Source organism: Marmota marmota, unplaced genomic scaffold (genome assembly GCF_001458135.2).
Source record: "Marmota marmota marmota unplaced genomic scaffold, marMar, whole genome shotgun sequence".
In the NCBI taxonomy this organism is placed as follows: domain Eukaryota; kingdom Metazoa; phylum Chordata; class Mammalia; order Rodentia; family Sciuridae; genus Marmota; species Marmota marmota.
In genome coordinates, this window is record NW_025999853.1 from 17957327 (window position 1) to 17985179 (window position 27853).

General features: G+C 39.0%; 2 long non-coding RNA genes across 6 annotated transcripts in view; one reads left to right on the forward strand and one right to left on the reverse strand.

Annotated features, from left to right (window-relative positions):
• LOC107140016 overlaps positions 1–26423 on the forward strand; it is a 52684-nt gene extending 26261 nt beyond the window's left edge. The window contains exons 5-7 of one of the 4 annotated variants that reach the window (XR_007347941.1): positions 3264–3898; positions 4996–5184; positions 23768–26423. This is a non-coding gene — a long non-coding RNA (uncharacterized LOC107140016). Of the gene's footprint in view, positions 1–3263; positions 4287–4995; positions 7058–23767 lie in introns of those variants that run through there. The other 3 variants (XR_007347942.1, XR_007347940.1, XR_007347943.1) reach the window with 3 other exon arrangements.
• Positions 1–27853, reverse strand: part of LOC125617098 — a 151356-nt gene that overhangs the window by 88685 nt on the left and 34818 nt on the right. For both annotated transcript variants that reach the window (XR_007347951.1, XR_007347948.1), the window contains exon 2: positions 3440–3523. This is a non-coding gene — a long non-coding RNA (uncharacterized LOC125617098). The remainder of the gene's footprint in view (positions 1–3439; positions 3524–27853) is intronic.

The following is a 27853-nucleotide window of genomic DNA, read 5'->3' on the forward strand; positions in this document are numbered from 1 at the left end:
TGTGGCCCCCTGGACTGGACATGCAGGACTTAGAAAAGGCAGCTAATGCCCTGAGCACACCTTGAGGTGTGTCCAGATGGCTGCTGGCCTGGCTTTGTTGTTCTGGTCACTGTCAGATGACACTTCATCTTGGCATTCCTACATCCACAGCTATAGAGGACAGGGGCCAGGGGATTCTGTTCATCTTAGAATAACTTTCTTGAGTTCAACAAATACTGTTTGCAAATTTTTAGCCAGAAACTTAGAATCCCAGAAATCGGCTGTGTCATTTCAAAAGAACAATCTTAGGCAATTTACCTTATTACCCTTGAGTGTCAAATTCCCCCAAATGCAGTATTTAAACCTCTTCAGACTCACTTCTTATATTACCAGGGCTACTAAGATGACCTTCTAATCTAATCAACATTACAAAGTCTCTGGGAGCAAAGTGTCCCATTTAAAAGGATTTTCTGTTATCAGTGAGGATAATGCCCAGTACTTTGGTGAATGGGTGACATCTAAAGTGGCCTTTTTCTTTTCTACTCAGTATTCTCCATAGATGCTCCCCTTGATGTCCTGTGTACCCAGTATCCCAGTCTGATTCTTATTTTAATTCTGGAAGATAATGAGCATAAAGAAGAAACTTGGTTGGCTGAAAGTCCCAAGAATGCAACAGAGAAGTTTTAGGTGACTTCTCAATGTGACTTTTTAAAAGTTAACAATTTTGAATCGATATTGCCTTTGATTCAGAAGAATATGTGTTGAATTGTATAGAGTCCACGTCCCTCAAGTTATCAAAGTAAATTTAGAGAAAGACCTAGCACCAAATATTTTTTTTTTTAAATGTACCTATCTTTATAGTTCTAGAAGATGTCATTCAGAGAAATTTCTGAATGATTCTGGAACAGATGAATTCAGTCATGATGTGTATGGATTGCCTTGTAATTAATTCATCTTAGTGGACTCTCTTCTCTCCTTCCTTCCTACAAGACACTAAACTTAGATGCATTCATAAGCATTCTCTTATATAGTCCTCACAACAATGAAATATAAGCCTTACTATGATTATTTTTACAATTTGGGAAACTGAGGCTCAGAAACATTAAATAAGTTGCCCAGAATATACAGCTGAGGAAGGATTTGCACCCAGATCTGAAAGACTCCAAGATCCCTGGTATATTCATTTATCAGTTTGTTTCTGATTTTTTTTTAACTCATCACTGAAAATAGGAATGACTTTTGAGGATTATTAAAAGTTAATTTTAAAGCTAATGAAAAAAGAAAAAAAGATAGAGATTTGGAAGACTGCATATTTTATAGCCCTCCGCAAAAGATAGAGGAAAATAGAACTGAAGAAGGATTGAATATTAGTTTCTTCGAGACTCTTCTTCATGTTTTATAAAAATTGATCACGTGTCCCTAAAAGCCATAATATAATTATCTGGATGTAATCATTTGACAATGAAATGCAGTTCTTCAAGTGTACTTTGATGTTCAAGGACAGCAGCGATGGCCTCTGGGGACAGAGAAAAGAGAAGTACAGATAGGGGCACATGTGAAGGGATGTCACTCACAGAAAAACCTAAGATATTTTATTACTTCCTTGATTGAGACTGACTCTTTATCAATTAGTATATGTTCCTTTAAAGATTAAAATATAGGATGTTTGCCTTTCTGTTGGGAATTTTCAGCTGCATGAATGGTTCATCAAATTACTGAATGTTCTTGGGATAGATTCCAAAACCCTTAACAAAGAGCCCTACTAAGTGCTGCAGGACCTGGCTGTCCGTCCTTTCCAGCCTCATCTTAGCCTCTAATATTATTAATTATACTGGGGATTGAACTTAGGAATGCTCTACCACTGAGCCACATCTCCAAATCTTTTTAATTTTTTATGATGAGACAAGGTCTCACTTAGTTGCCTAGGCTGGCCTCCAACTTGCAATCCTCCTCCTCAGCCTCCCAAGTCACTGGAATCACAAACATGCACCACTATGCCTGGCATCTTTTTTATTTTTTTCTAAAGTACCGTGACTCTTCTGTTTTGGATCTTTACCTTTTTGTTACATTTTCTTTACCCTTCCCTTTCTCTCTCCCTATTCCTTCTCTCCTATCTCCTAACCTCTTTTCACCTCTGATTTATGCTTCATGTCCCAGCCTACAGGTCCCTTTTATTTTTGGGGGGAGGAGGCAGGTACTGGGGATTGAACTCAGGGGCACTCAACCACTGAGCCACATCCCCAGGCCTATTTTGTATTTTATTTAGAGACAGGGCCTCACTGAGTTGCCGTTGCTGGGGCTGGCTTTGAACTCATGATCCTCCCGACTCAGCCTCCAGAGCCACTGATTACATTACAGGTCCCTTCCTTAGAGTGTCCCACAGCACAGACCAGGTGTGCCTCCCACCCTGGGCTGAGCACTTGCTAGTGCCAAACACTGATATAAATGTTTTGCACGTGCTGTCTCATGTAATTCTCACAACAGTTCTTGGAGCGAGGTACTGCTGTAGCTCTGTGTGACAGCTGAGGAAGTTGAGGCATAGCATGATGGAGAAACCGGCCCAGCATCAGGATGGATAAAAAGAAGATGTGGGCCTTGTTGGTAGATCTCACTCCTGCCCCATCCTCTCACCCACTTGGCGGAGTTGTCTCGCTCATGAAATTGCATGTTCCCACTCATATTGTCCTTCTCCTTAAAGGACTTGATGAAATGATTAGTTTTTATCCATCTTTCCTATCTCTAGGAGAGCAAGATCTAAATCTCAGCCACAGCCCCTGGATCTAGCACTGTCCCTGGACCATAGCAAGTGGTAGATAAATATTTGAAGAGTAAATAAATAAATAGATGGTCAAATAGAAATAGGATGGATGAGCAGATGAACTTGGTGTGTGCCTTTATGAAATGGTGCCAGTGAATCTTGGATTGTAAACTCTATCTACACCCCAAGAAAATCCCTACCCCTGAGTCAGGAATACTATCATCGGGTATCAAGAGCAGGGTGCTTAGGAATACAGACTTTGAACAGATTGGAAATTAGCTCATCTCCATTTAATTTTTCAATGGGAAACAGTAATATTACAGGATACCCCAATCTGACCAAACTTTTAAAAGGCCAACAAGAAAAGTAGTGTGGGGCAGAGGAATAGAATAAAATATTTAGTGTTTTGAGTGGAAAGAGACCATAAAGATTATCAAATTCAACTTCATGCTACAGAAGAGGGTGTAGGAATAATTCTTAGGTACCCGGATCAGATTTCTTTAAATGTTTCTTCATCTGTTTTCAGTACAGGCGAAGGAATTCAGGAGTGTTTTTCCAGGACCTTTCTATCTAGCATGTTGTACTGCTGTCAACTGAAGATAAGACATGGGGCATTTTAGAAAAGCCACATGACTGTGATACCGACCCCTTTCATCCCGTCTATGGAAGACACAGTGACTGATAATAACTTCAGTAACTCACCCAATGTCTGAACTCAAACACGAATCGGCAGTCTGAAGGCATAAGCAATTATTTCACAAAAGTGTGGGGTTGGATTGCAGGCTCCTGAAAAAAAAGAGCATGTTGCAATGTTATTCTATTTGAAAATAACAAGGTAATTTTTGTTAAGATCAAAGGCTGATTTCAAAGAAAAGACCTCCCTGAATATTTTCCTCCTTCTGGTATCTGATGTGTATGTATGCAAATACAACTTCAAACCCAAAGGTTACACAGAAAAATACTGCATGGAACACTGGATTTGGAACCAGAAAACTACCCTTTCTCCAGCTGTGACTTTGGACAACCCACATGTCCTCTCCAGACCTCAGTGCTGTCCTCTGCAGAAGGAGCCAACCCTTCAACAGGCCTGCATGGAGACTTCTGTGTGGGAAGAGCTATGAAGGATCAATAAACTACCATCTGCCAAGTTCATGCCGTGCTGTGAGTACTGCACCCCTGTTTACTTCACTCCATTCACACAAAGCCCTTTGATGGAGACATTGCAAGCCCAGGTCCAGAGAGTTTAGCCACACAGTAAGTGGAAAAGCCAAGATTCAAACTCAAGTCATTGGCCCCAAAACCTTGTCTTCCTCTGCTCACCTTCGTCTAGGCTTATGTGTGATAAAGAATGTTGAAACTGGGAAGAGCTGGATATGTGATAACTAAAGGGTTTTTGTTTTCGTACTGGAGATTGAACCCAGGGATATTCACTCAACCACTGAGTCACATCCCCAGACATATTTTGTATTTTATTCAGAGACAGGGTCTTACTGAGTTGTTTAGGGACTCTATAAATTGCTGAAGCTGGCTTTGAACTCATGATCCTCCTGCCTCAGCCTCCTGCGCTGCTGGGATTACAGGTGTGCGCCAACACATGGTGAGGATTTTGAATGCTTCTGTCATAAAGAAACAATAAATGGGGCGGTTCAGTTTAAGGTTTTTGTTTTTATTTTGTGGTGCTGGGGATTGAACCCGGGAACTCATACATGCTAGGCAAAAGTTCTACCCCAGCTACACCCCCAGTCCTACCCGTGGTTTTAATTGGATTTATGCTGTCCTCCTAAACTATTTTCCTTTGCCTTTCCTCCTCCTCCTCCTCCTCCTCCTCCTTCTCCTTCTTCTTTATTTTTTTTCCACTGTCAGCATGAGGTGATGTCCTTAGAGAAACTTACTTCACTTTATGGAACTCCTTGGGAAAGAAATGTAATACATCATGCAATAGCTTTGCCTGCCTGCCTGTGGCTCTGCCCATCTTCCATGTTATGGAGGGCAGGAGTTGTGATCAATTGTAAATAATTGTGATGAAGTCTTTGGAGATCCAGTAGGCTGGGACATGGATCCCAAACCTCTTGCTTTTTCTCTTTTCTTTTGCATCAAAATATCTACAGGCAAGATATTAACCCCTAGCATAAATGAAACCTTTGGAAAGTGCTTACTTTTTGTTTTCTTAGCATAACTTAGAATTGTAAAGGCCTAGATTATTTGCAGCATTGGCAATTTTGAATGTTGTTGTCTTATACTCTTTCTGTCTCTTGCAGCTGCTGGGTGTGCAGGGAGGGCTAGAACACTCAGAGCAGAGAAGCCAGGATCCTGTCAACATTTAGCTTACCTGGAGATGCTCCTGGTCCCACTTTGGCTGCTTTGTGGTCAACATGAATTGGGTGGATGCTTCCAAAGGGCCGACTTGAGACTGGGGATACATGAGGTCCAGAACCCCGGAGGACACGGTAATGTGATAAAAACTATGTGCCAGGTGCTTTCCCTTTGGCTCATATCTTTCCCTTTGGCTCATACTCTCACATCCCATTCACTAAATGGAATGCACCATTTAGTGGATGGAGAGATGGAGATAAAGGAAAGGCTAGAACAACCAAATGACTTTTTTTTTCACTCTCAGGGTGATTTTGTTCCTCCCCATGTGGACACAGCCTGCTGCTACATGATAATATTGCCTAGGGTGCCTGTATAATTTACTGACCAAACCAGGATGCTCTTGAGAGTAACAGGGGGCATGAATCTTATTCCCATCCCCTGAGTATTTGGGGTAAGCCTGGGTTAAATGGCCTCCTTGTATTGCCCAATATATACATTTGCTTTCTGGGATCTGTTTTCAGAGCTGTGCTCTGAATGCCATCTGATGTGGAGTGACCTGCACACATGGCCTACTGCATAACTGCTGCTCATTAAATGGTGGCCCCTTTTTGTCCTAACCATGTTCTGTTCCCCGTTAAGCTTTGTTTTTTCCACTGTGGAGATCAAGACTTGGGCTGGGATTCTAGCCTTGCCAATTACTAGCTGTTGGGATTTGGGCAAGTTGCTTAAACATCCCCAGTCCTCCAATTTCTCATCTACGAGGTGGGGATAACAACAGCACCTCTTCCTGCAGACATTGCGTGGAGAAAATGAGGTAATGCAGACGAATGATTGACAGCACCTGGCACATAGCAAGTGTGCAGGACATGTTTGCCAAGGTGATGAGCTATTATTCATTGTTAATGAAATGGTAGAGATGTTACAAAAACTCACGTTTTACCCCCTATGGCTAATAAATGCTTAGAATGACATCCTTCTGCCTTCTCAGTAAAATCCATTCTTTCCCTTTTGGCTCATACTCTCACACTCTGATTATAATGTTTATAGTCCATTATGGCCAATATATGCATTTCCTCTTGTTCTTTTCTTCTTACTAACTGGTTGCCTAGCATTGCCTGGTCCATGAGACATTCAATTGAGAGGAGAGTTTGGAAAAGATGTCCCCAATTCATTTCATCCTGGTAAATAAGTACAGAGCTTTACATCATGCCTTTGAAACAACCCCAGTTGATCTTTCTGGGGAGGGGAATGTACATTTTAAATGGGAGGTCCCCAGAATAGAGACCCATACACCAGCCATAAATGTAGAAAATAAAAATTTATAGGGAAAAAGAGAAAAAGACGTAAATGTAGTTCCAATAAACCTATCCCCCCAAGCAAAACTCTAAAAATTAATTAATTATTTTTTTCCAGAAAGCCAGTTGTTAAATATTTGCCAGCCTGCCCCTGCTCTTATCTTTATTATTTCCTCACATTAAGAGCCCAGGGCTGGGGGTAGGGCAGATATTTAGTAGGTGATTACTGGGGCTGCAGTTTTTAGGGCAATGTTTGTTGAGTCTAAATTGAACATGGGGGTAGAGATGGGGGTTGGCAAGGGACGGCATTAAGACTGGGTAGAAAAGCAAGATCCTTGGGGGAAAGGCTGGTGTAAGGTTCCAGGGACGACTGGATACAGGTCTAGTTTAACAACCAGTGTTTTCAAGGAGGAAGGTGAGTAGTCAGAAGTTCCAGGTGGCAACAGTAATAAAACTTAGATACTTCACAAAGAAGATATGAATGTCTAATAACGATAACGTCATTACTCACTAAGTATATTAAATCCACAGAGGAACACATCATTTTATTCCCAGTAATTGGCAAAAAAGCAAAAGACCAATGGGGCTGGGGTTGTGCTTGCCTAATATGCTTTAGGTTCTAGGTTCGTCCCCAGCACTGTTTAAAAAGAAAAAAAAAAGTTGGGTGCTGTGGTGCACACTGTAATCCTGATAACTGAAAAACCTGAAACAGGAGGATCACAAATTCAAGGCCAGCCTCAGCAACTTAGTGAGACCCTGTCTCAAAATACAAAATAAAAAAAAAAAAAAGATTTTGGGATGTAGCTCAGTAGTAAAGTACAGTTGGGGTTCAATCCCCAATAGCATGCATACACACAAACATGAAAAGAAAAGAAAAAGAAAAAACAAAAACAAAAAAACAAGAACTAACAATACCAAACCTTGGAGAGAATGTGAAGTACCTGGAATCCTCATGCATTGCTGGTGGGGATAAAATGAAGCACTTCTTTGGAGAAATTTTTGTCTGTTTCTAATTGAGACAGATCTACATTACCAACTAGTGTTTCTGTTCTTAGGTATTTACCCAGGGGAAATGAGAACGTAAGTCGACAAAAAGACTTTTACAAGGATATCAGTCTTATTCAGAAAAGCCAAAAACTAGAAAGAACCCAAGTGTCCACCAACAATGCAAAGAAACTGACTGTGGTATATTCATAAAATAGGGTACAACGCAGCAATAAAATAAAAAGGAGCAAACAACTGATACATGCCACAATGTGGGTAAATCTCAAAAATGTTCTGGTAAGAGGAACACAAAACAGTACCTGTTGCATGATTCCCCTCAGGGGACATTAAAAGTAGGCTAAACTAAGGTGATAGAAACCAAAATGGAGATGATTTTCTGATAGGAAATAGGAATTAACTGGAAAAAGCATAAAGGAATTGTCTGCGGTGATGGAGGGTTGTATATCTTTTTTCCAGTGGTGATTACACATTTGTATACAATGGTCGAAATCACTGAAATGAATGCTCCAGATCTGAGCATTTTGTCTTGTTGAATTGTACCTCAAAAATAATCAACTGATATAGACACACATACTATTTCCGTTGTCTACTGCTGCATAACAATTGATCCCGGAACATAGAGCTTAAACCAATAGGCATTTATCATCTCACACAGTCTCCGAGGGCTGGGGATCTGGGAGTAGCTCCCTTGGGTGCCTCTGACTCAGGAAGCTGCAGTCTAGCTCCCAGACAGGATCTCAGTCTGAAGACTCCAGAGGAGCTGAATGATTTAATTCCCAGTTTAATCCCATGACTGTTGGCAGGAGGCTTCATCTCCTTACTCCATGGCTTGGATTGACTTCTCCCAGATGAGTGATGTAAGAGAGGGGAACATCCAAGACGGAAGCCACACTTTTGTGCAGCCAAGCTTGGAAGGGACACATGCCATCACTTCTGAAGTCTTCCCTTGGTCACAGACCAACCCCAGGACAACAAGAAGTGGACCACCCAAGGGTGTGAATGAAAGGCTACTTTTCAAATATGCCCCACACATATTTGTTGTGAAGCACTTTTGCAGTGTCTGGCACATGGGAGCAGCTTCGTCGATGTCGGTGGTCCTGAGTGGGTTCCCCAGGTGTATTGAAACAGAGGCCACGCTTACAGGTGAATCTTGAGTACAAGGTTTTAGAGAAATCAGTTTTAGCAAAGATGGGGCCTGGAGGGGGAAAAAAACACAACAAAACAGCAAAGCAATAAGACCTTTGGCCATACTGGGAAGGGGGAAACTGGGAAAATGGTTTAGTGAAGCGGGGACAGTTGACATCATCAGGGAGATTGGAGCTCATTTATTTGCTCTCGTGATAACATTTTCTTGGTCTCTTTCCCTTCTCTGAATCTTCTGGACTCTTGCTGGATCATTCTCTTTCCTCCTGGAATGACCTTCTTGTCTCCTTAAAGATACATCAACACTCCTTTCTCCCACTGTCCACAGAAACAGCTCCTTTTTATTTGTTGTTATGATAACACATCCTTTGTACCTGTGTCCTGACTCTTACTTGATTCTGTTTGACTTGAATGCTGTTTATCTCTATCCCTGGCATTGTATTTTGAGTTTCCTGGGGACAAGAATCACATCTTGCACATAGTGGGGGCGCTAGTAATGTTGGTCGAAATGAAAGGGCAGGTGGCAGCAATCTGAATTTTGTGTCCTCTAGCCCAGCATGTATAAATCTCCATATTCTTCCCGTTAGCCACACACTTGGACAACCTCCGACAGAAAAGAATGTCTCCTCTTCCTTATATGCATGTGATGTCCTTATCTTCTCCCCCTTTCTGAGTCCCACATACTTGTGTTAGGTGTGGGTCTAGTTATGGACAGGCATCAAAGATCTATAATGATCTCACTTTTAGAAATACAAGTAGGCTTATCATCCCAGGAGAGTCCCATCAACAGGACAAAATTCAGTGTGGGTTGGCCCTAATCAGTCCCATCACTGAGGTTCTTGTCTTGGGACTCAGGCTCAGCTCAGCTTGTGAGTCACCTTTGACCTAGGTCGGCTGGAGCCCCACCCATGGGAGGACTCCAGAATTAATTAGTTCTGCCTGCTAGTCCTGGCCATATCCACATGCCCTGAGTCAAGATCTTTCCCCATAACCTGTAGGACATTTTATAAGCATCATTCAAAATGAACAAGGGGCTAAGTATGAGGGTGGGATATTGTGCTTCTGTTTTCCTACCTAGTCCTTTAGATGGGTTTGGTGGGGCATGTGAGAGGCACTATGACATATTTAATAGAAAGAGCCCCGAATCTGAAGTCATGCTACTCTATATTCTTCCCATGTTCATAATCTTATCAGTTGTTTCATCTTTGGCAAATTTACGTAATCCCTTTTCTCGCTTGGGAAACTGGAGAATCTCCCTCTCCCATTGCAGCCTTGCTCATCATACATATATTTTAAGTCTGTTTCAAAAAATAAGCAGTGTGAAGGCCCTACCATGCAGTTAGTCCCAATAATATTATTTGTGGTTCTATCTTCCCTTAGGCTGAGGTCCCGTCCGTGCAGTACAATGAATTTATTTTAAGTATCACCCCCTGTCAGATTCTACACTTGTAACATTGGCCCAAATCAAAGATTTAAAAAAAAAAATAATCAAAGTTTATTGTGTCCCTTTGGACTTACACTGCATTGGTGGTTGCTCCTTTGGGACACAATTTCAGAACCTCCCACCTCTCTGCCCAATGCCAGTAGGACACAGGCGAGCCCAATGGAATAAGGCATACAGTTTTGGTGTTGGACCACCTAAGTTCAAACCTCACTGCCATTACATCCACACTGTGTGAGTGTAGGCAAACAATTAACTCCTCTAAAATCTTGGTCTCTTTATCTTTAAAGGAAGTTTAATAACATTATCTAACTTCAGGAGAATGGGTAGGATCACATGAGTTAACACATGCAAAACTCTCAGCAATGTGCCTGGAACATAATGATTGCCCAATTTAATACTGGCTATTATTTCATGCTTTGCAGCTGAGCCCAGTCGTGCAATGATGAAAACTAATCACAAAGTAATATTTCTGTTTTGAATGCTGTTCACCTGTCAGTAATTGGAATCAGACTACTACTGCTTCTGCCAAATGGGCAAGTTCCAATTTTTTTGTCTGATAAACTGGGTGAAGGAGGCTGAGTGCTTCATTAGCCATGGGTGTCTGAGTTTGATTTTATTTATTGCTCTATCTCATTTATTCACAAGTGATCTTGGGATCTGGGTTTAAAATAAGGAAACAGTGATTCTTAGCTCATATATTTTAGTGCAGAACAGTCATGATTCAGAAGGAAAAAATGAGGCTAGAAGAAAGGTCAACCCTAAGGAGATGACTTCAATAATCCAGGTGGAAAATCTCTGCCTAGGCCAAGCAGAGGTCTATGAGAGTAAAAGACCTGATGAATTCTGGACGTCCGAGTGCTATGCGTATCACAAACAGAAAAACTACATTTATTGGCGAACACATGGGAGTCTCCTTGACTTGGAATTCTATAATCACAGCCAGCTCAGCATGACTAAGCCCCTAAAACATCCACATCTGTGGTTGCCACCATTAAAGCTCCAGAGGAATCCTTCTTCTAATCATCTGACCTATGTCCTAGAACCAAATACAACCATGTCTGCATGCCAGGAAGGCGTGTGGGCGCTGCTGCTGTGTATATCAGAAACTGCTCAGGAAGATGGGGTGTATTTGAAAGGTGGGATGCTTAGATAAAGTAAAAAAACAGAAAGCAAATTATTTAACTTGCCCACTTCTTCCTGTGTGATGTGTGTGTGAAGCAAGATACTGGTTCTTTACTTTGTTAACTAAATGCATATTTTCCTGTAGAATTGTGATTCAGTCTTTTACATTTTTAGAAAATAAAATGATTTATTTAATAATCTTTTACATTTTTGATAATTATAATTTATGCTTTCCATTGCATTTTAACAAACAAATTGAATGAGAAGAAAAAATAATATTTTGAGACTGTGAGAAAAATTTTAATACTCTAAGCTGATTTACTTTATATTTTTGATTAAAATATATTTGAAATTTATATATTTTAGACATAATTACCTTTCTATTGCTAATACTTTAGATTATTGCTATCAATAGAATCAAATTGCTTTACTGAAATGAAGGTAAAAATGAATTTTATGGGTTAAATATGTAATAGCTTTTAAATTATATGTGTTTTATTTGATTACTCACCTGAACTTTGACAGCCAATCAATTGAATGCCTATACATGTATAATATTCATTAAATTTGATCATCTTTGATATTTTGTAGGTTTTTAATGAAATCAATAGTTTTTACATTTAAAATCTTTTTACCATTAGGAAGATTTACTCATTAAGGAAAAGCACAGATGATAGCTTATTAAACAGTCTGAAGCTTCAGTTATAATTCTAAATATTCAGATAAAAGGCACATAGGCCTCTATACTCTTGACATGAACCCTAATAGGTCTGGAGCTGGCCTGCCAAGGGCACATGGTCCTCTCATCCAAGGCTGATGAGGATAAACAGGAAAGATAAAACCAGTAGTCTTAATTTCAAAACCAACTAACCAATCAAAGACACGGAATAGAAAGCAACAGAAAGTAGCCACAGCATCTGTTTCTTCTTGATCTCACAGTGGACTTTACAGCTTAGATATAGTCCCTCTGAATTCTGAGTGCATTTCCTATAAATTTTAGGCAGATTTGTACTTTTTAAAAAATGTCATTTCTGACAAAATAGCCAAGCACCTCTTACAGTATCTTTCATTCATCATTTAACCATGTTCAAATCATTGGTTACCTACTATTACTGTACTGGAACTCAACTGTGATATATTTAATTCAAGAAGTCAATATCCAGGTATTTTGACATTTTTCAAATCTGAGAACCCAATCTAAAGGCCAAGATTAGAGGTGACCAGGGACACAGAGCTCCAATTAATAGAAATTGACCAGAACCTTAGAAGGGCAATTCTCATCTTGGATCCTCCATTAACTCAATGAGAAATGTGGCCGGGATGCTGTCCAAATTCCAGATGGCATCACCTACTGCACCAGAAAGATAATACTGTCTTTCCAGAGCAAGCAGGTGGTCATGAAAGTAGAAGTCTGCCTAAATGGGCAGCAAGCAAGACATACAACGCACACACACAAACACACACACACACACACACACTCATATAGAGGCTCCACGCCTTCCAAACAGATTGCCAGTTCTGGGTTTGGGGTTCATAATTAAACTAATACATTCTTATTTTTTTGTGTTCTCTTGATCAATAAGTTAGAGAGGGAATTTATTCTTGCTGGAGAGTAGCTATTTGGGAAATTAATAAGGATTAAGCAACTTTTTAAAAAAAATATTATCTTTGGACTTACTCTAAAAGGTTATGTGAAACAATGAAGTCATTGTTCTGAATAGGAGTCTAATTTACTTGGAAATAACATTTTACTACCTGGTTCCATTTCTTTGTGGTTGAGTATATATTAAGTCTGACATTGCTGTATAATCCACAGGGACAAATGGGTTCCTCTTGTAAGTCCTTTTTGCCACAGTCTATATTTGTAATCAGACAATCAATATGGTTAACGTGTGCCAACTTCACTGGAGGAGAGTGAGGGAGCCTGTTTGAGATCCATGATACTGGAGAAATCATGTGAGGGAATTTGTATGAATGGGACTCATTGTTTGCCTGTATTTTAAATGTTCTCATTTTTCACAACATTTTATGGAGAGCTCCTAAATGGCCTTTATTGATAGAGATACTCATTAAATGTCAGTTTAAAAAGAAGTGTTGTTGATGTAATGTAATATAATCTGCTTTTGCATGAGCCTTTTTATCCAGTGTATTGAGGAGTACTTTGCCAACCCAATCCTATCACCAAAATCCAAGATGCAATTCATAGAGGCTGTGAAAGCCCTCTTCTAGATTGAAGTTCGGCAGCCTGGCATATTTATTAGATCAATTACCTCAGATTGGCATAAATTTGGTGCACGATTTTCTTTCTTCATGAAAACTAGACATTAAATATTTACTCATTCAATAACCACTTATTGAGCATCTACCATCTATCAGAGATAGTGCCCCATAGTGAGATTAAAAAACTAATGCCTTTCCCTTCCAATGGCAGAAAGAGATAAGCAGATGGGTTGGTAACAATGTAGTGTGACAAAAGCAAGATCGGGAACCTGTGTAAGTCAGAGAGTTTGAATAGAATGCTGATTCTCAAAATGTGGTCCCAGAACCAGCAGAATCAGCATCCTCTGAGGCCTCATTAGAAGAGAAAGTTCTTACCCCCCAAAAAAGCATGTGAGAGAGTGCATATATTAATTAGTTCAACTGAGCCATTCCACAATGCATACATACATCAAAACATGTTATACACCGCAGACACATACAATTTTTATTTGCCCACTAAAACAAAGTTTCTTTTTTTTTTTTTTTAAGAAGACAAAATAGTGTACTACTAATGAAAAAAAAATCAGCAAAACTCTTGGGGAAAAAAAAAAGCAAGAAACACAAATTCTCAGGCTGCAGAACTACTGAATTCTAAACTCAAGGAATGAACCTCTCTCACTGTGCTGTAGCCAGCCTTCCAGCTGATTCAGAAGCGCAGTTAGGTTTGAAAACCACTGGCCTAGAGTTATGATTCTCAAACTCCATTGTAGATCAGAATGACCTGGGGAGCGCTTAAACCTCCCAATGCTCAAGCTGCATCCAGATCAGTGAAATCATAATCACTGGGGATGGAAGAAACAGTACCTGCACCAGGTTTTAAAAGCCCAAGATGATATTTCCAGGAAGACAGAGAGAAAAGGCATTTCTGACAGAGGGAGGAGTCCAAGAAGGCACAGAAGCATGGAGCAGCTCAATATTTTGGAGGTAAAATCAACATTGTTGCTGAAGCACTGTTTAAAGGAAAAATGAACTAGAACAGAGACAGAGGTCAGCTCATGGAGGGCCACACAGCAACAGCTGGACAAATTGGATCTTGGTTCTGTATTTTTTTTTCTGTTCTTTATTGGGAAATTGGTTCGGGTTCCATTTTACTACCTATCCATCTTGCTTCCTAACCTTGGCTTTCTTTTCAAAGCCATTCCTCTTAGCTGAGGCTGTTCGTAATTAACATCAGTGACTATTTGGCATTCAACAAAATTCTACCTCATGCTGCTCTGAATGGAAAGAGTGTCAGAATTGGTAGCTGGTAAGTCAGACAAGAGGCTCCCAGATAAAGAAAAGGAGCTACAGAAAAGGAAAGGGTTTCTTTAGACTTTTTGCCCAGATGAATCAGGGAGGGACTCTGGAATAAGTGCATCTGCCCTCCAAGAAACCAAAGCCAGACAGAGGAAGTGGGAGGAAAAGGCCTTCTCAAGAGCCTCAGCTGCTGCATGCCTCTGTCTGCTGTGGACCCAGCAGCTGCACAGACCCCTCTTGTTGGGAGACAAGACAGGGTCTTTTCAGTCTTGTGACCTCAGCCTCCTCTCCATGGTGGGGGAGACAGAAACTGAAATTCTTCCTGTGGCTGAACACATGAGAATGTGACCATCATTTGGGCCAACAGGTTTCCTGTGGACCCTGATTTCAACAAGGGCCATTGTGTGGAGGGTGTACACTCCCTCAGTGTCCGGGGAGAGGAGAAGGATGGTCAGGAAGCAGGAGGGATCCATTTTCTGAGGAACAGAGATGGGCAGAAATCTTAAGCCACAGCCACTTCCCATCTTGGTAGAGGGGACAGTGGTAGCTAGACAAAGCATCCAATACCCCTGTCCACCTCTTCTCTCTACAAATGCCCTCGAACATACTCAGGTTGTTGGATACTTTGATGGAGTCTGATCTTCAAATTGGATTCAAGGTCAGCTCCAAGGAGGTGTTTACATTCACAGTCTGTCCAACAGATCAAAGGCAGTTTAATCAATAAAGCAACTGCAAATCGGCTCTGAAGACCAAGTTTGACATCCAAGTCTAGACTAACTTTATGAGGCTCAAGTCTCTGCTCTGGATATCATAGGAAGTGAAACAGATGCTACACCTGTTCCCAACAGGATGTGCCAGCAAAGTTGAGCCTAAGATTCTGGTGAGCAATTTAGGCATAACTCTTTGGAAAGAGGTCAAGGAAGGGCTCTCCTGAGGGAATTTGTTCGGGAACTCATCATTTGCTTCTTTTGAAAAAAATGGACAAAAATTATACATATTTATCTTGTACCATATGATGTTTTGAAATACATATTGTGAAATGTTTGATTGAGTCTCATTAACATATCAATTACCTCCTGTACTTACCTTTTTTTTTGTGGTACAAACACTTAAATTTCTCAGTGATTTTCAAAGTGCAATACCTTGCTATTAACTATGGTTTTTCTGCTGTATGATAGATCTCTCCAACTTACTCATCCTCACTGAAATTTTGTACTCTTTGACTAACATCTCTCCAATATCTCCCCACTGCCACCCAGAACCTGGTATCAACCGTTCATTCTGCTTCTAAGATTTCAATTATTTTATATTCCACCTGTGAGTGAGGTCATATGGTGTTTGTCTTTCTATGCCTGGCTTATTTCATTTAGCATAATGTCTTCCAAGTTCAGCCACGTTTTTGCAAATGATAAGATTTCCTTCCTTTATGAAGTTGAATGCTATTCCATTGTGTATAGATGCTTTTTTTTTTTTTTTTAAAAGCCCGCACATTCATTGATGAACACTTAGTCTGATTCCATATCTTGGCTACTGTGCATAATGTTGCTCAGGGCCTAGGAATGCATTACATCTCTTGAACATTAGCCATCTTGGCGTCTTCCCACAATTCCGTACCTTATATCCCATGATATCTTTCAGGGAAAGAACCAGGCCAATTTCTTGCTGGTGAGTGATTTGGTCTTCCACTTTGATTAATTTTGTTTATATATTTATTTATTTATTTGGTTCCAGGGGATTGAACCCAGGGGCTCTTAACCACTGAACCACATCCCCAACCCTTTTTATTTTTGAGACAGGGTCTTGCTAAGTTGCTGAGGGCTTCACTAAATTGTTGAGGCCAGCCTTGAAGTTGTGATCTCTTACTTCAGGATCCTTAGTTGCTGGGATTATGCCTGACTGGTTAATTTTTAATGTATCAATTTCGGATGACCCTTTATTATAAATGGAAGCCTGCTTGTTCTAAGCTATGACAAACCTTTGACATAGCAATACAGTAGCCTGATCCTTTCACTGCAGGCTTGAAAATCATTCTCCCAGATTCAAATCAGAGTTTTGTCACTTTGGGCAAGTCACCTGACCTAGTCCAGTCTCAGTTTTCTCCTACAAGTTGAACAGTAATATTAGTGCTTGCCTCATTGCATTAACTTGAGGTTAATGAATTTATTCATGAAATAGGCTTCCTACAGTGCCTGACACACTGTAGGTGCTCAATAAATTCCACTTATTGTGGTATGAAACACCTTTTTGGCAATCCTAAGAAGAATGCACTCCTCTCCCCTTGTGCAAAAGGAGAGAGGAGATACAGAGAAAGAGTTGACATTCTGAATCAAAATCACACAACTTATATGTGGGAGATTCAGAAATGAAGCTTCATTCTGGGGGCTAAATCCGTGCTGTTAAACATTATACTAGATAGCCTCTATTGAATAGTTACTTTCTTTTTTATTATTTGACTGTTTACATTCACCTCTCTTTTCTTTCTCAAAATGATTACAAGTTTGTCCTCTGCATAATTTACTCTCAAACCTTATGCTTTTCTGCCCTTGCTTGATTTCTTAGTTTGCAATTTCACTGTTGAGTTTCTGCATTGTACTCACAACAGTCTTTGACACTGTCTGTTAGGAACTAGTCATTTTACTTCTACACATTCATACCAAAGATAGGACTCTTTCGTAAGAAATAAAGGGAAAAAAATATCAGAATAAAAAAGCAGGAACAGAGTCTCAGATGTGATCATCGTGGTGTGCAAGGAATATCTGAGCACTTGCAGGGCCATTATGCTTTCAAATATTCCTTTTCCTGTTGCTTAGCAAGGATTCAGTAATACTCTTGTAGACAGCTGGCTATTGCAGTCTGGGAGAAAAGCTTCACCAAAAGATCTGTTTTTTTGTGTGTAACAATGATAACAAAAATGGTATATTTCAAGTAATGTATGTGTGTTTGTACATGTATGCAAACACAATGTACAACGTGTGAAGTAAAATGTACATTAAAGATATATGTTTATGTATGTATGTGTGCATTTGTGTATATACGCATACCCCTATATAATAATTTTTTAGTATTAAAGACAGAATTGGACTCTTACAGGCTAGCTCTACAAATCAAAATTATAGACTGAAAACCAAACAATTCGATCATCTAACAACCTATTGGATTGAAGCAATTGAAGTTGGATGATTTTTCTGGCACTATTTAGGCGTAGATAATTTGGAAAGTCAATGACTGCAGGTCATTTATTGTAATATGTTCATGATATCAAATAGGTACATTTTAGACTTATAACAAGAAGTCAGCTCCTTACACTTATGGCAAACCACGGTTGTATAATTTCCAACAACAATGAATATATTTGTATAAATGTTGTCAACTGACATGTTCTTTTATTTAAATTTCCAGTTAACCACGCCACTGTGGTTTCATGGGGGCAAGAATGATACCACACTCATAACTTTTGCATCATTTCCAAGGGTGTGGTACTTGACATACGATTTTTACACAGTAAATGAAGAAGTATAATTAACTGAAATTCTTTTTCTCCCCCTCCTTTTTTTTAATGTATTATTTTACCAATTAATAAGTTACAACTTTGAAAGTCTCTTTTAACCTTTTTTTAACCAAGTAGCTATCCAGCATTTGTTGTGTCCAATATGCATTTGGAAGAATGTAAAGTAGTGTTAGATACAAAACAGATAAGTCCATCCTAGTTTTCACGGAGTTCCCAATTGATTATAAACTTACATCTAAATGATTATCAAGCTAGAGAGCTTGACTCTTGACTGTGAAAGTCTAACCATACTGTAGAGACAGATATAGCATCTCTTCTTGTGCTAGGCTTCATAAACAGAACTCTTATTGTATATACTGTGGTCTTCCCTTTTAAGTTGGCTTTTCTAGGCTGCAAAATAATTCAGGAAAACCACATAGGAAGAGGCTGAACTTTTTCTGGTTTCCAATGTATGAAGATATTTGATAATGTTTATTATTTAAAAACAGCTCCCTTCTGACACAGACTGGGTGCATGTTCACCCTTTTATCTACCTATTCTTCAGGACTCCATATTTGGCATACTGGGGCAATGATCCCAAACTTAGGAGGTACCAAAAATGACATGCCCATTTCCTACTTCATCATAACCATTTAGTAATTACAGCTGTACCATGGTGATCATTTCTGGTGGGAAAATTGGAAAAGTGGAACTTAGCATTAACTCTCTAAAATCCTTCCCAAATGGTCATTTTTGTGTGTGTGTACCACATCACTGGATATTTCATCAGAGATCTCTCTCTTCGTTTATTTATTCTACATACACTTACCTTATTGTACCAGGTTTCATTTACATGCAAGGGATCCATACATGAAAAAAAATGTAGAGCCTGTCCATAAGGAATTTATATGTCTGGCTGGATTATTTGAATGCCACAGATGTGTTTCGCCCACTACTAACCCTTCTGAAGGAACAACTGTTCGGTTCTGAAACTATATACAGTGTTTGCTTTAAGAAACTACAGCACAGGATGTCCTGAAATATACCAGAGTATGAATAGGTTGTGAATGATGTTATGCTGCAGCTTAATGTGTACCATAGCCAAGGGCAAGCTATCTCATAACTAATTATATTCATTTTGTGCTTAACAGAGACATTCAGAATATAGATCTTAAAATGTATAAGGTGAACTTCTGTTAAAATTCCAGCCTCCCTAAGAAAAACAATTCTCTTCTCTTGCTATACTTTAGGCTACATTTACAGGCTGCCAAAACTCTTCATTTAATTTAGGGGTAAATTCTGTCCAACTGTCAAGGATCATGTAACAACCAGTTGTTTTGCTGAATTTTTTTTAAAACCTTGTGACTGTACATTTGTGTTCTGGTGACCCAGTGTTAGTCTACTTGTGAGAGACAGAATTCAAAGACAGAATTCAAATGGGGAATTCAAATGGGGAACAAAAAGCAGAATAAACATCCATACAGAGCTTTGCTGTTTACAATATTTTCATAGACAAAATCTCACTTAACTTTTGAAAAAGGCTCCTCAGAGGGAAGTTCCTGACCTCATAAACCCCTTTATTCTTGAAAATTTCTATGATCAACCTAGAAAAACTCAGACTCTGTCCTCAGAGAGGTTATCATCTAATGGGGCCTAGGAGGAAGCATATAAGAAAAGCAGCCTCTACATAGAAAATAAAGTAGAATTTTCAAAGTGTTAATTTGGGAAACTACATAAAGACAATGGTATAGGGAGGTAGATAGATATATCTAGTTGTGATCAATAAAGGAGGAAAATATCATTCTATGTCATTTTCAACAGCAATGATCAAAGCTATTGAAAGTGTTGGGATATATACAAAATATACTACTATAGAATAGAGAACACATGGTTTAGATGTTTCTATCCATTGAGGAATACAACTTGGTCTGCCACTCTGAGCACAGTATCTTGATGGCAAACAAAGCTCTTTTAAACTGTATTCGCAGCAGTTTTTTGGAGGACTCAGGAAAAGGGAACCCCCTACCAGCTCCAGGAGGGGACTTGTTTAAGATAATCATTTAATCTCCTTCCCTTTATTGGTTCACAGTTCAGAAATAGTCATGAGACCAATTCCAACCAATGAAATATGAGAAGAATTTAGCTTGGAAATGCTGAAAAAGATTTTCCCAAGACAGAGATACTGGGAGAGAAGTTCCAAACCCTTTTTTCTGAATGCCATAATATCTTTATGCCATACTACACTGTATTGGAAGGGGTGACACATGTGAGTCGGAGGATGTAGTCAGGTGAGCCGAGTGAGGAAAACCTCAGAGATGGGAAGCTGGAAACACACATACCATAGACATTGGAGCCACATTACCTCAGCACTTCAGTTGCCTGAGATCATAAATGTACTTATTATTTAAGTCTGGCTGAGTGAAGGTTTCTGTAGCGATCAGCCAAAGGCAACATAAATACCTCTACTTCCAATTATTTATAGAACCATCCATATCTGTCTGTCTCTCACTCCAATATAGATGTTGTCTTAGCTCAGCCTCCCAAAACAAAATACTATAGATTTGTGTCTTAAACTACAGAAACTTATTTCTCATGTTTCTAGAAACTGGGAAGTCTAAGATGATACTGGCTGATTCTGGGGAGAACTCTCTTCCTGGCTGGCAGACAGATGCCTTCTGATGGTGACTTCACCTAGTCTTTCCAGCTCATGAGAGAGAGATCCTTCTTCCTCTTTTTATAGTCCCACACATTCCACCATGGGGGCCCCACCTTCATGACCTTAGCTCACCCTAATTACCTCCCAGAGGTAATTAGCTCACCCTAATTACCCCCATCTCCAAATACCATCGCACTGGGGGTTAAGTTTCTACCCATGAACTTGAGAAGGATGCAAACTTTTTTTTTCCATAACAGAAGTGTATCATCTGTCAGTGTCTATCATTCTACAAATAATGTAGTGATGGAGCTATAGAATTTTTATTCAGGAACATTTTCTCTAGTTTCCATATAATAACAACAATGCTGTTGATGATTAATTGTAGTGACTGATACTTGCTGAGCGCTTATGGTATGCCTGCAACTGCTTTAGGCACATTACATGCATTCACTTATTTGCTCTTCAGGGGAACCTTGTGTGATAGGATGGATTAACCACATTTCAGAGAAACAAAATCCGGGGTCACATTAGGGAGCCTACTTCCAGAAAGATTCCACCCTGAGTCTTTATAATCTGTTGTGTCCCGTGTCATTCTAGTTGGGATAGTCTTCTTCCTATTTTGTTCCAGTCATCTACAGAGCTTCACCAGACAATAAGAAATTTTATATCAGGGAATGGTACCAACTGCAGGGATTCATCCACCTTTCTGTGAGTCTCCATTTCTATAATTTCTGATCCTATTTCCTCCTGTGTAGACTAGTATAGATTTTGGTGTGATGGTTAGGAGATGTGATGCTTCTGAAACAAGAATATGCTCTACAAAAATTCCCTTTGAAAACACTTTCCTTCTCAATTTCCCCCTCTCTGTTTTTATGCTAAGAATTCCTATTTGGATCCCAGAGCTTTTGGTGGTGAGCATATAAATTCGAGGCTGATTTCTTCTCTGATCAATCATTACCTGACAATTTAAAGCTTTTACCTTGTGATTTCTTCCTATATTGAACTATTAAATTCCTCACCACTAGAGACATGTTCCCATCTTCCACCTATTTCTCCTACAACAGCTATTGTAGGAGAAACTTTGCTACCTTGCTAAGCTAGTTTTGTAAGAGTCTGGTATTATTTGCATATGAATCACACTACATCCTGTGGGTAATGGGAAAGAGAAGTGTCAAGTATTGACCTTTGACCATAACAGAGTAGCCACACATCATAATCTACGTGGACAGTCAAGCTTGCTGATGTAATTATGAATAATATCTCTTCATTTTCACTCTTCATTCTCAAAAGTGTCCCTATATGGGTGTTATGGTTTGAATGTGAGGTGTCCTCCAAAAGCTCCTGTGTGAGACAAGGTAAGGACATTCAGAGGTGAAATAATTGGGTTGCAAAAGCTTTAACCTAATCGGCTAATCAATACCCTGATGGGATTAACTGTTGTGACTAGGGTGTGGCTGGAGGAGGTGGTCTCTGCCTTTAGGGTATACACTTTATATATAGTGAGTTGAGTCTCTCTCTCTGCTTTCTGATCATCATGTGAGCTGCTTCCCTCTACCACACTCTTCTGCCGTGATGTTCAGTCTCACCTTGAGCCCCAAGAAATTAAGATGGCTGTCTACAGACTGAGAACTCTGAAACCATGAGCCCCCAAATAAACTTTTCCTTCCCTAAAATTATTCTGTTTGGATCTTTTAGTCACAAGAGCAAAAAAGCTGATTAAAACAATGGATCATAAAGTATCCAGCCCCCTAGACCTTGGAGACCTTACTTTCAGTTAGGAATACCATGGACACAAACAGAAGCAACATGTGATGGATACCAACTATGTGATGTGGGCTGTGAGTGAATGGGACCACATTTTATGAGAGACTACAGCAATCTGGTAAACTGCTCAGAGATGGGACTTGAGTCAGTACTAGAAGAACATGCGGAACTCAAACAGGAGGTGAAGAATGGAGAATGTACCATAAACCCTTCATTGAGACTGGTAAAATCAAAGCAAAGCATAACTTTTTCAATTCGAATAAAAACTAGTTGGGGCTGGGGTTATGGCTCAGCAGTAGAGGGCTCGCCTTGCATGAGTAAGGCCCTGAGTTCGATCCTCAGCACCACATAAAAAAAAAATAAATAAATAAAGGTATTGTGTCCAACTACAACTAAAAAAAGAAATATTTTGAAAAAAAAAAACTAGTAAAAATGATTCCCTCCTCTCTTTTTAGGCAAGCTGATGTTACTGTCAAATCTGCAGCTTGGAGAGAAAGTCCAGTTGGCCTATTAAAATGTGTGGGTATTTTGCAAATGTTACTCTGGTTCCCTACCAAATTAATGAGCCATTTGCCCTGCTGACCTAATCACTACCCCATGGTTGGATGGGAAGAAACAAGAAAGAAAAAAGAGATGCTTGGGCTGGAGCTTGCGTGCTATAGAGGAGCCCCGGAAGGCAGCCTGGGCTTCAGTGACAGCCCCCAGATGTAGCATTGCACCACCACCCATTTCCCATTTGACTTTATTTTCAATCATTCTCCTGGTCTACATGGGTACAAGGACACCATGAGAAGGTGTGAGTGGAATGCTGAGTGGAAACAGAAGCTTAAGGCTACTAATTCAGTTTTCAAAGGCATCTTAAGGAAGTGTTACTTATTATCCAAACATCTATGAAGAGAGGTGTATTTAGTGCTTGTGATCTAAGGTGTAAATATCATAAGCACCTTGCTTTCTTTGAGCATCATACCATTAAACAAAACGCACATGACTGTTCTCTTCCCACAATTTGATCACGGAATGGTTTTTAGGTTTGTTTGTTTTCTAGAAGGACTAGAACCTTTCATTCAAACAAAATCTTAGAAATAATGCTAATTCATATGGGAAAGAGTCTGTTAGTTGCCCTCTCAATAGCCACTCTGCTTTTCCTTACTATTAACAAATCCCCAACTGTTTTTTTTGTCCTAAAGGTGGTTACATGGCAAAAATTCAGCCAAAGAAGATACAATATGAGTTATTTACAAAAGCTTTTCTAAAAGGACTAAATCAAATGGACTTCTACATTTTTGCTCTTTCTCTTTCCCTCTAGCCTGGTTAAATTCTGGACATTAAGGCTGGGTCTCTGACAGCTTTCTTGAGAACATGAAGATGGCACCACACTCCAGTGAAGTGAAAACAGAAAGCTAGAAAGAACCTGAGCGTCTAATATTATGGAACTACTATGTCATATCAGCAGCTTATTTGAAGATTTTTGCATTACCAGAAAAGGGCAGTTCTTAATGTTGATTTGGTAAATGTTCATGATTGAATGTGAAAATGACAAATAGGAAATTTCTTGGGGGAAAGGAAGAGATAAGGATGAAACTGCTCAAAAAGTTTCCCCTACTGTAATATTTGAATTAGAAGATACTTATCAAGCACCTTTGGATTTGTATGACCTTTCGTGAGTTTCTAATAATAAAATAGTAGATCATCTCTAAATTATTTTCCCTTATTATAGTCTTGATCCTCTGCATCTACTATAGAATGTTATTTGAGGTGGAAATATTGGAGGAAACTAAGTTTTTCCTCTTACTTCAGAATAAATGTTAGCAAATCTGGAGTAGTATACTCCAGACCTTAATCACTATTGAATGATTTGCCTTTTTCTCAGTTTAATCAGAAAGAAGGGAGAAAATAAAATTAAATTAAAAAGAGAAGATATTTGGGGATATCTACTAGTTGTTCGGCATTGTATCTACATTATACCATCATTGGAATCACTATGAGCGAGAGAGAGAGAGAGAGAGAGAGAGAGAGAGAGAGAGAGAGAGAGAGAGATTAATTTCCATCTAATTCCAATAGGCACATTCACATAGAACACAATCAGAGTGCCCACTGGAGTTGTGCAATGTGATTAGAGAACAACTGGATTAGAGAACATAGCTTGCTTTGCTTGTTCTGAATTTGCTTGGTTTCTTTCTTTAGAAGACCCACAAGCCTCCATCCATGTGGTGAACATTGACCCAGATCTCCAGTTGCCACTTAACTCAGGCTTGGCCTATCTGACCACTCCATTTCCCAGACACAGTTGGTTCCAAGACGTTCCTGACTAAAGACGGATCAATAAGAGTAGCCCCTGGAACATTTGCTGGAGCTAAAATGGTCTTTCTCTGGGACCCTGAGTTGTAAAGAGCATGTGATCCTTCTGCTGCTGGGGGCATCTCACTGCTTTCCTGAAAAACAACTGTAGCACTAATTGAACTTCTGGATCCAGCCATATTGAAGACTGGATTTTTCTACATGTCTATTCATATCTTTTCCTTAAAAAGCTAGATAGAATTCCATTTCTGTCATTTGTGATCAAAGAGTTTCAACTAATGCAGGTAGCTATTACCATCTCCATGAGGCTTTGAGGAATGAAGTAAGTTGGCTAAGACAAGTCAGTAATTGATGAAAACAAGATCCTAAAACAGGGCCGTCTGGTACTCACATCCATCTTCTTTTTATTACGCCATGCTGCCTCCCCAAGCTGATGGAAATCATGTTGATTTATCATTAGGCTTTCTAAAATATGCTATCATTTCTACAAACAGTCTCCATGTTCCAAATTTTATGCTAATTCCAACTGGTAAATTTGTGAAGCAGAATCATCACTCCTTGTCCTAGAAGCATTTTTGTATTTACAAAGCTTTAGAGAATATTTCAATGAAGTTTCTCTAAAAAAAAATTCTTTAAAAATACCTACCATGTAAATGGGTTGGGAGCAAAAGAATGAAACAAATGAAAATAGCAGTCTACATAGAAGAACACATGTTTCAGAATGGAAAATAGTATGTGCCGTAATACCAATGCTGACAAAATGCTATGACCAAAAAGGATAGTATTTGAGCTCAGAAATGAAAATTACATAGGGCTAAGTGAGAGGCAACATGAGCAGGATATTCTAGGGCACTTGGATAGAATCTTGTGTAATAGTGAAAACATTCCCTATCTTCTTTATTTTATATGGTGGGTACCAGCCACATGTAGCCATTGGGGCATGGCTAATTCAACTGAAGAACTCTATGGCTACTTTCTGCAATATTGGTCATGGCAGTTCTAGACAAATAAGCCCATAACACAAGAAAATAAATGAAATGAAAAGATTGTAAGTACAAGTTTTGCATGAAGGATAAAGTAAGTTATCCACTTCAGCTGGAATTGAGCTCATAAAGGAGTGAAATAAGAAATAATATTTGGTAAAGTTGAATGGGTGCACACTGGGCTTTGTTTTGGTTAATCAGAGCTGTTTGTTTCTGAGCTAAGAAGTGATATATTTAGACCTGTGCTGTGAGAAGACTAACCTAGCAATTGTGGATATGTAGAATAAGAAAAGATACAATATACAAGTAGACACATTGTATATGAGACCACAGCAAGAGTCCAGATAAATCAATGAAAACCTGAACTAAGACAATGTCAAAGGAAATGTAGTAAAAAGATAGATGTGGAATATACTATTAATGTAGAACTAAAAGCATTAATAACTGATTGGAATTTTTGAGGAGCAAAGAAGAATGCATTTGGGAGAACAAATATTGGAAGAGAAATTAAAAATACATTGAATTATACATCCATCTTATTTAGAGAGACATTCTGAGTAAACGAGTTAGTGATGCTAAGTGCTAATGCGCTCTAACATATTGTCTGGACTCTTACTAAAATGCACCTCACTGTCTGTACACTAGTCCCCAGACTTGCAGGAGCTGCCGTGACTTGTTTGCTCCCGGTGTTCAAACCAATAGAACATACAACATCAGGAATCAAGCCTACTGTGAACTGTGGACTTTGGATAATGACACATCAGAGTTGGTTCATCAGTGGAAACCATCTACCACTCTGGTGAGGGATACCAATGATGGGAGGGTATCCAAGTGTGAGAGGGAGTTTTATGGATTATTTTTACCTTCTATTCAATGGGTCTATGAACTACGACTTCTCCAAAACAAAGTCCACTAAACAAAATACTTTTTCAAGAAATTCCCAGTGTCATGATTTTAGATCTAGATGCAGCTTTTTTGATGATTACATGATATAAGAGGTACCAAAAAGAATTATTCTCTTTATACCATTTTTAATATTCAGGAAGTTTTATTTATTTGTTTGTTTATTTATTTGCTGCACATAGATATATAGTTTTCTAACTTTTTATGTGGAATTTTAAAATTAATACAATTAGAATTATTTTATAAATCAACCAATATACAAGGGTAGTATGGACCTTGGAGTGCTGGTATGGCCCTACTTTCCATCACCTACATGAAAGACATGTTCAATAGCAGCAACCTCTGTCTGAACTTAAGAAGGCCTTATAATATGTGGTTTGCTGACACTCTAAACTCAAGCTGTGCCAGAGGAACAAGGTCAGCCACCAAAGGCTGATGTCCAACACTTGTAGCTTGATACTTAGGTGCATCTTTTGAATTACTTGTTAGTTGCTTTGGTACTAATTTCAAGCAAGCTTTAGCCAAGTAAAAAGTCATTATTCTCTGCAGTTTTCCATCTTGGATCAGCCTGTGTAGCCTGACCTCATTCTTCTGATTTAACTAGAAATTTATGTGATCACATTAGGCCTATAGGGGAAAAAGTCGAGGTTAAAAACAAAAACAAAAAATCCTAATACTTAATTTCATAAAAGGAAGTCAATGTTCAGTATTCAGGGTCTATAAGTTTTTAAATTAATCCATAGCATTTAAAATACATTGAAAAATAATAAAAAATGGTTGAAAGTGGGTAATAGACATAGAATTGAGGGGGTGAGAACCTGGTACTAAAAGTTTTGTTGTAAAATTTCAATTTTAAAAATTGTGAACTTTTTAACAGTTTGAAAGTAAATAAGGTGTTCTTTTTTTTTTCCAAATTAAATGCTTTAATATGTATAGGGGGAAATCAAGATTTCTTTTGCTGGTCATTCCCAATTTTCACAGATTTTTGTTTGCATATCTGATTTCCAATTTCTACACAAGGGATTACTAATCACAATGATCTGAGAGCCATGCAGACTGCCTTAGATAATCTTGGAATTGTTAAACCATTATTAAAAAAATCTGGCTAGATAAGTTTTAATCCATTCATCACTAGAAAGTATGCTAACTCAAAGCAGTTTAACAAATATATAGCTAATTGGAATCCAGAAAATTCATGAGCTTCTTTA